At 43.2% G+C, this 7,239-nt stretch overlaps 1 long non-coding RNA gene across 1 annotated transcript; it reads left to right on the top strand.

Annotated features, from left to right (window-relative positions):
- Window positions 1-208: 208 nt before the first annotated feature.
- Window positions 209-1,907, top strand: LOC150018694 (uncharacterized). The gene is made up of 3 exons (XR_016509222.1): window positions 209-411; window positions 1,520-1,604; window positions 1,805-1,907. It is a non-coding gene; the product is annotated as an uncharacterized LOC150018694 (long non-coding RNA).
- Window positions 1,908-7,239: the final 5,332 nt, after the last annotated feature.

The following is a 7,239-nucleotide window of genomic DNA, read 5'->3' as shown; positions in this document are numbered from 1 at the left end:
CCTTTCACTTTGCCGGACGATGCCCAGCCGACTCGCGGCACCAGTTCGTCAGGGCTGCGCAAACTCATTTCAAGACAAAAAGTAAAACAATAAACACAACAAATAACATCAAAAAAAGTAAGTTCTCAGATATCTCGCAAGTAGCTCCTGCTCTAACCTAGTAGTCAGGATGTCCCCTGCTCCTGCTGTTTCCAGCCGGCGTGGCTCCAGCCCTCGTATTCGGCCAGGCAAGACCTTGCAAATACCTGATCCCGGCCAAGCGAGCTGGCCTTCCTTTTGGAACTTCAGCTTTCACCGTGCCCTACAGTCCAGCCCCAAAAGGTGCACAGCGCCGGGACTGAGACACCCTCCTCCAGCTTAATCGGCCTCTCTTCCCGTATTGTCTTCTCTCAGCCACTTCTGTTCTAACAGGTAAGACTGCGGTATGTTTTTTAATTCACTTCCTTCTTGATTTTAGAGTTTGCATATGTGATTCCTAACACACGTCCTTGGGTTGGAAATACTTTGCGTTGTTTCTCTACTCCAACCCAAGAAGACCATAGAATCTCTTTATAATTGAGGCCTTCATTCCTTTTCATTAGTTGATTAGTAAAAGATTCCTTCCTTTGGCGGTGAAACTGGTTTGGATCTCTGAAATCTAAAGCCATGTCACTGCTCAACTTGAAATCACATAGGGGCCCTGAACTTGTGGACAAACCACTTATATTCACAGTCGGTCCCGCCACACTTTTTAATGGGCCTGGAGGACGCTCAGAACCGCATAAACAGACACCAGATTTTGGTACTGCTGATTCAGTACATTAAACATGTAATGCTAAATACATTGTACAGTCTCAGCCCGAAGACCTGCTGGGAAACGCAGTAAAGCCATCAGTAAAAAAAGCGTTCTTAACTTTATAATGCTGGAGTATCCTGCAACGTCCCTCATACCTAGAATTGAGTCTTCAGTTTTTATTAAGACCTGTGTGGTAAGCACTTGCTAAGATACGTTTTAAAAAATGTTGGTGCTTATAAACAGCAGAGGCAGTTAGCTGTTCTGAATTGTCAAGGTCATCAATCCCTCATGACCTCCCTTACTAAAATTTGTGATGTCAAGCCACTTGCTCTGGCCATACCAGTTATTTTGGTATTGAAATGTTTCTCCATGTATAACTTAAGATGCCAACCACAGCACTAGACCTTGTGTTTTGAGGAGCTTTCAATAAGTTAGACCTTTTTCTCTTCACTCAAAGTTGGAACTAATTGAGGGGGAAAAAAAGAGAGGGAAAAAAAAAAAAAACCCACAGAAGAGCCTTGGGAATGGGAATAGGATAGAGATCAAAATGTCAGGTTGCTACTATTAAAACTCTTGGAGAACAAGACTCAGGAGTGAGGTCAACAGGGTTGCCAGTGCTGTCACACTCATAGCCTAGCCTAGCCTAGCGTCGTGCGTGAGAATTGGGCCTGCAATGTAAATGCCCTTACCCAGCACAGGGAGAGAGGAGAAAGAAAGTGACTAGTGCTTATCTCCTTTTAATAGATCAGTTTCACCACATAAGGAAACACGAGTCGAGGGATGTCACTGCCCCGAACAGTGGCCCGGGAATGAATTCATTCAGAATGGGGTGAGAAGCCCAGAGCCTCGTACTACTGTAGGTTCCTCCACAAAGAAACAAGAAGCCTGTGCGTGCAGTAAGTTTGTCCCTCCCCCCAATCAACTACCATATGACTGGCCTCTATTAGTTTTATAATACTGTTCCTACTGTTACTAAATACGTCATCAAGTTGCATTTTGTTCTTCTAACACGTATGTTCTCCTTTCTAGGTCCTCCCGTATGATCCTCTGTTTGACTGGACCATGAACCCTTGGAAAGCTTCGTATTCACAGCAGGGGCTGGGGATGAAACTGAGCTCCACTTCACTCTGAATGCGGATGGACCAGGAACGCAGTCTCCGGTGAGCAGTATTTTAGGAAGAGCCGTCAGTTGTTCAGATTTTCCTATTCCCGAGGCTCTTTGAAATGATCTGCCTCATTAATGCCTTTGTGTTCTTGTCATTAGTGAAATTGGCCAGAGTTTCAACAAAGTTCCTGAGGATCTCTTGATGAGAATACAAGAGAAGCTCAAAGGAGTGGAGGAAGGAGCTGTGCTCAGTGTGGGTGGACGAGCCAATTTACTCCTACAACAGGCCATGGGCCCCCCCCAAGACCTCCGCCGACCTTTCCCAGGGTGGAAAACTTGCGTGTGATATTCAGCATATGAATCACTCTTGAATTCAAGCTTTGGAAATTATACGCTGGCCTTATCTCGAACCCACGCACATAACGTTGAATATATAGTATTACTCCTTAACTAAGCAAACTAGCTACTGTGTTTTTTTAAAAAAATGTGAACTTCTCACTTGGGTCACTTAGACATGCTTTGAGGGTCTCAAGGAACATCTCTTCTTGCGCCCTTCAGACATAATTGTCATTCATGCTCCGTTTCTTGGCTAAACAGCTATTTGTTTTTCTTCTCAAGTACACGCTGTATCATTTTCAGTAGAATCTCTAACTTGACGCTTCAGCTGAAACAGGCAGCAGGAAAGCAAGAGCGTCACGGCAGCTTTTCCTCTAGGATGAGTACAACAAATGTCCTGCTGGTTTTGAGGTGGCCTTTCCTTACAACCTGCTTCCCCGATTTTACGTATGAATGAAAGATATTCAATATTCGTATGTAAAAGGAAGAAAGCCCCTTCAAAATAGTAACCATCTCTATATAGCATGGTCAAACTACCTTAAAAATAAGCAATGTTGAAAACAAGTTAGTGTTTAAGAAGTATTTTTGGATTTTCAATAGCAAAATCATGCAAGGTTACTGGATAAAGAGTTGTTATATTGTGGAGAACACATTTCAGAGACACAGATATAGTATGGTTACTAGTTTTAAAAAATGTATCTTGGACCTACTCATTCTTTTCTCTTTATCTTTGAAGCTCTCTGTGTTTCCTATTACTTCTCTTTGGGTGATGCCTTTTTCTCTGTTTTCTAGTCATGAATTAGCTTGTCAGCTGTTCATATAACCTCCTAAAATTATTCATTGGGTTGCTGTTAATTTCTAGCTGCGTATCATTCTTCAGATCTGCCTGTTGTTTCAGGGTGCCTAGTTGTTTTCTTAACTTTTCAGTTCCTTTTACGTCAGTGGTCACTTTATACATGCTCATTTTATAGTGTCTCTAATGGTTCTATTAAAACAATTTCCTCTTGTCTGTATGTGTTGATTCTCATATCTGGTAGACTGTTTACGCAGGTATTTTGTAGTTTTGAAAGAGGAGCTCATTTTCAGCAGGGCTTTCTCTGTACTACTCTTGAGTGACGTGTGAAGAATAGTGCCTTCTGGATAAGTTTCGTGTCTCCTTATGTCCTATTCCCAGGGCTGTTACCGACAAAGGACCGCTATTATTTTAATTTCTCAGCTTCAGAGTTTCCAGACCTCGAGGAATGTGAAGACCCCCCCAGGCCAGGACAGACACTTTTCCTCTTCACCTGCCCGTCCTAGTGGCAGAGTGTTCTCTTGACTTCCCTTTCACTGAGGGGTCATCCGCGACTTGCCTCCTGTTTATGGAGGGCTTTGGGGGAGGGGCATTTAATTCCCACCTGCTGCCTTTTGCAAGGCCAAGGTTCCATGAGTTCCCTTATAGCTTGTTCAAGCTGAAACCCACAGGTTGATGATGAGATGGGCAAATTGTGCCAGGCCAGCTAGGAGAGCTAGAATGTCAGCTCACAGCTTATGTGTCTACTTTTCAGTTTCCTTCCATTTTGGCCCTCAGGATGTCCCCTTACTTTCTTGTAAGTTCTCCTCTTCATGTAATAGATTGTTTCTTACATCTTCTTCAGCATTTCTGTGTTTTGTTGCAGAGGAAGAGTTGAGCTATCAAGTTTGCTCCACAGCTAGAAATGGGACACTTTCCTGTCTCCATACTGTCATCAGATAACAAGTAAAACTACTGACTTGCCTATTGGTGAATAGAATTCCTCTTCCACCCTTAGGAAGGTGTTCGTTTCTGCTGCAGAGATTAAGAAACGGGTGGTTGAACTTTCCTCGTATTGTTTAGGTAACCAGTTTATGTAAATAGTTGTTTCTCTTTTGAAGGGTTAGCGTTTCTGTCTCTTGCCAATAGCAAGCACTCACTCAGCTCTTAGCTCCCCATCTTCCTCCCCCTCCTCAAACAATCTCTAGCACTTTGTAGACTATAAATTTCTTGGTTTGGTTTCTGGAGCGCTGTTCTTAATATTATTTTTCCTTTCCACTTGCAAACTCATCTCGGTGTATCTTCTTCTTCTAGGCTGACTTCACTGGTCATAAAACTACCATTATATACCAAAGATTAGTAAATCAAAGGAATGTATGCAATTTCGAATGTCTTTAGTTAAGAAAGCCTTGAAATCTTCATGAACGAATAAAAAGTGATCAGTTAGATGATAGTATAGGTAAATGAATTTGTAACTAATTCTTGCTAATAGATGTATCCAAAGAGCTTTGAATAACATCGTGAACCGACTCTTCAGCCTTTAATAGTGTACCATGAGGCTTCTGTCCCGTTCAAATATTCTTACTAATGGCTTTGAAAAGTTTACCCAATATACAGATAACAGAGGTAGGGGAATTATAGGTAAGGAAATTAGAATTCTAAAAGATTTTGACAAGCTGGAACACTGTCTAGAAATAAATAGCACAGGAATTTACCGAGAACAGATGGGCAGTGCTTAGGTTCATAAAACATTAGTTACAGAATATCTGTTGTATGCTGAGTACCTAATGTGCGTTATATGCAGCATCTTTTGCAAGATTAGCAGCGTTATTTCAGTTTACACCTGGGGAAAGTAAAACTTGGAAAACTAAAGTAAGGATATTAAGGCCACAATGTAGTGAATCGATCATACAAGTCCATGGAGTATCCCTAACTTGAAAAGCTAAAAATGTAGATATGGGCTAAAGCAAATAATCGCAAAGAGAAAAACCTTTGGACTTGTTAAAGACTTAAGTAAGCTAGGTTTAAAAAATGTAAAACCTGTTATACTGGCTTGAAATAATAGAGATATGTGCCGTTTGGAATATTTTAATTGCACCTTAATGAAGTGATGTGTTTTGTAGTGATGTCTTTTAAGTACTATTGAATGTATTTCTTTACTATTCTGTGACCTGTTTTTGAATAAATATTTCTAAAACAAACATATGCTAAGACTCATTCACGTTATTCAAGTGTGTGCGTGTTCTGTGTGCCAGGCACGGTGCTGGTTCCCAGGGCAACAGCAGTGAAGCGGGGCAGGCACAGGCAGCCCTTACGCGGCTCCGTCTGGGTCAGACCTGCAACTCAGCGTGCCGTGTGAGCTGGGAAGCCTGCTACTCAGAACCGGCCCGGTGCGCTGCATCTCGGATAGTCTGAACTGTCTGCTTGTTTTCCTTAACTGTCCCACGACAACAAGGCAAATGAATGTTCTTTGGACCTAGAGAGTGACCTAGTTGACATTTCCAGTGTCTAAAAGATATGTGTTGGAATGTGACAGATACAAAGATCCCGTCATCTCAGATGTGAAGTTTGTATGCCGCACGTTCCTTTTTTCTTTTTCCCTTTTGTTCCTTTTTTCAGGAAAATTGAATTTATTGGGATGACATTGGTTAATGAAACCGTACAGGTTTCAAGTGCACAGCTCCATAATACCTCATCTGCACTGCCTGTTCTGTGCTCACCACCGGAAGTCAGGACTCCTCTCACCCCCGTGGGTCCCCTCTTGCCCTTCTCCGCCTCCCCACCCCCCCTTCCCTCCAGCATCACCATTCTGTTGTCTGTGCCCTTCTGTTTGTTTGTTCTTGCTTAATTAATCCCTTCTCCTTTTGAACCCAGCCTCCCAACCTGCCTCCTTCCTGAGAGTTCTCAGTCCGTTCTCTGTATCTATGAGTCTGTTTCTATTTCGTTTACTTTGTTCATTAGAGTCCACATATCAGTGGCATCATACGGTATTTGTCTTTAATGACTGGCTTATTTCACTCAGCATAATGCTCTCCAGGTCCATCCATGCTGTCACAATAGGAAAGATTTCCTTTTTTTCCCCGTTTCTCTCTCTCCCCCCGCCCCCCCTTCCGTTCTGTTTAAAATCAGTAAACATATGCTTGGGTGAGAATTTTTTAAAAAATGAAACCATGAGGAGTGTTATCTCCCTCCCCTTCACGGAGTCAACTCCTCTTGCTCTACAGTTCCCAGCTCAAGGGTTTCTTCCTCTGGGTGGCCTTCTTCTCTAGGTCTTGACTGCCCTCCTTCAGAGCTTGTGTCTCCATCCATAATACACATTTGCAAGTGTGGTTACCATACAATGAGAGGGATAACAGAGTGTACTAAAATAATGAGTGTGAATTCTTAATGGAATTATCATGCACACGTGGGTCAATGTGCAGAACAGAGTTTTCCAGCTGTAAGGAATGAACAGTACTGTAACCCATTATTCATTCAACAAATATTTTTTAGCCTCTTGATGTAATAAGCATTGAAGTGGGGGAGGCAGATAATAAATGAAGAGGATATGCTTGCTATGATATTATGTGATCTAAAATAAGTAGCAATTAGTTATAGCAAAGAGGATACAGCAGGGAGAGGGTGGGTATGAAAGAGTTGCTTTTTTCTGTGGCTTCAGTAAGGCTTCCCTGAGCAGATGACATTCGGAGGCCAGGAGAGGATCTGGTGGAAGAGCTTCCTGGGCGGGGTAGGAAGGCAAAGGCCTGGAGATGGAAGGATCCAGCATAGCTGAAAGACAGCTAAGGGGCTGGTGTGATGGGAGCATCGTGGGCCAGGAGGAGAGCAGTCACATGCGATAGGAGCGAGGCAGCCAGAGGACCGATTTGTAAGGCCTTGAAAGTACTTGGACTGGTTAAACTGGCCGGTCGTCCTGGTGTGTACTCAAGAGCCCTTTACCTCTCCCTGATTTTCTCAGGGTTTTGGGGTTTTTTTAAATATTTTATTTCTTTATTTTTAGAGAGAGGGGCAGGGAGGGAGAAAGAGTGAGAGAAATATCAATGTGTGGTTGCCTGTCACATGCCCCCAACTGGGAACCTGGCCCCCAACTCAGGCATGTACCCTGACTGGGAATCGAACTGGTGACCCTTTGGTTCACAGGCCAGCACTCAAGCCCCTGAGCCACACCAGCCAGGGCCTCCTCAAGGTTTTTAGAGGCAATGTCCCAAACAGTAGCATGAGTGAGCCACCCCACTCTCCTTTCCACACCTGATT

Source organism: Furipterus horrens, unplaced genomic scaffold, assembly GCF_987537825.1.
Source record: "Furipterus horrens unplaced genomic scaffold, mFurHor1.1.pri manual_scaffold_2, whole genome shotgun sequence".
In the NCBI taxonomy this organism is placed as follows: Eukaryota; Metazoa; Chordata; class Mammalia; order Chiroptera; family Furipteridae; genus Furipterus; species Furipterus horrens.
The sequence above is the reverse complement of the archived record's forward strand: the minus strand, read 5'-3'. Positions and strand labels throughout refer to the sequence as shown.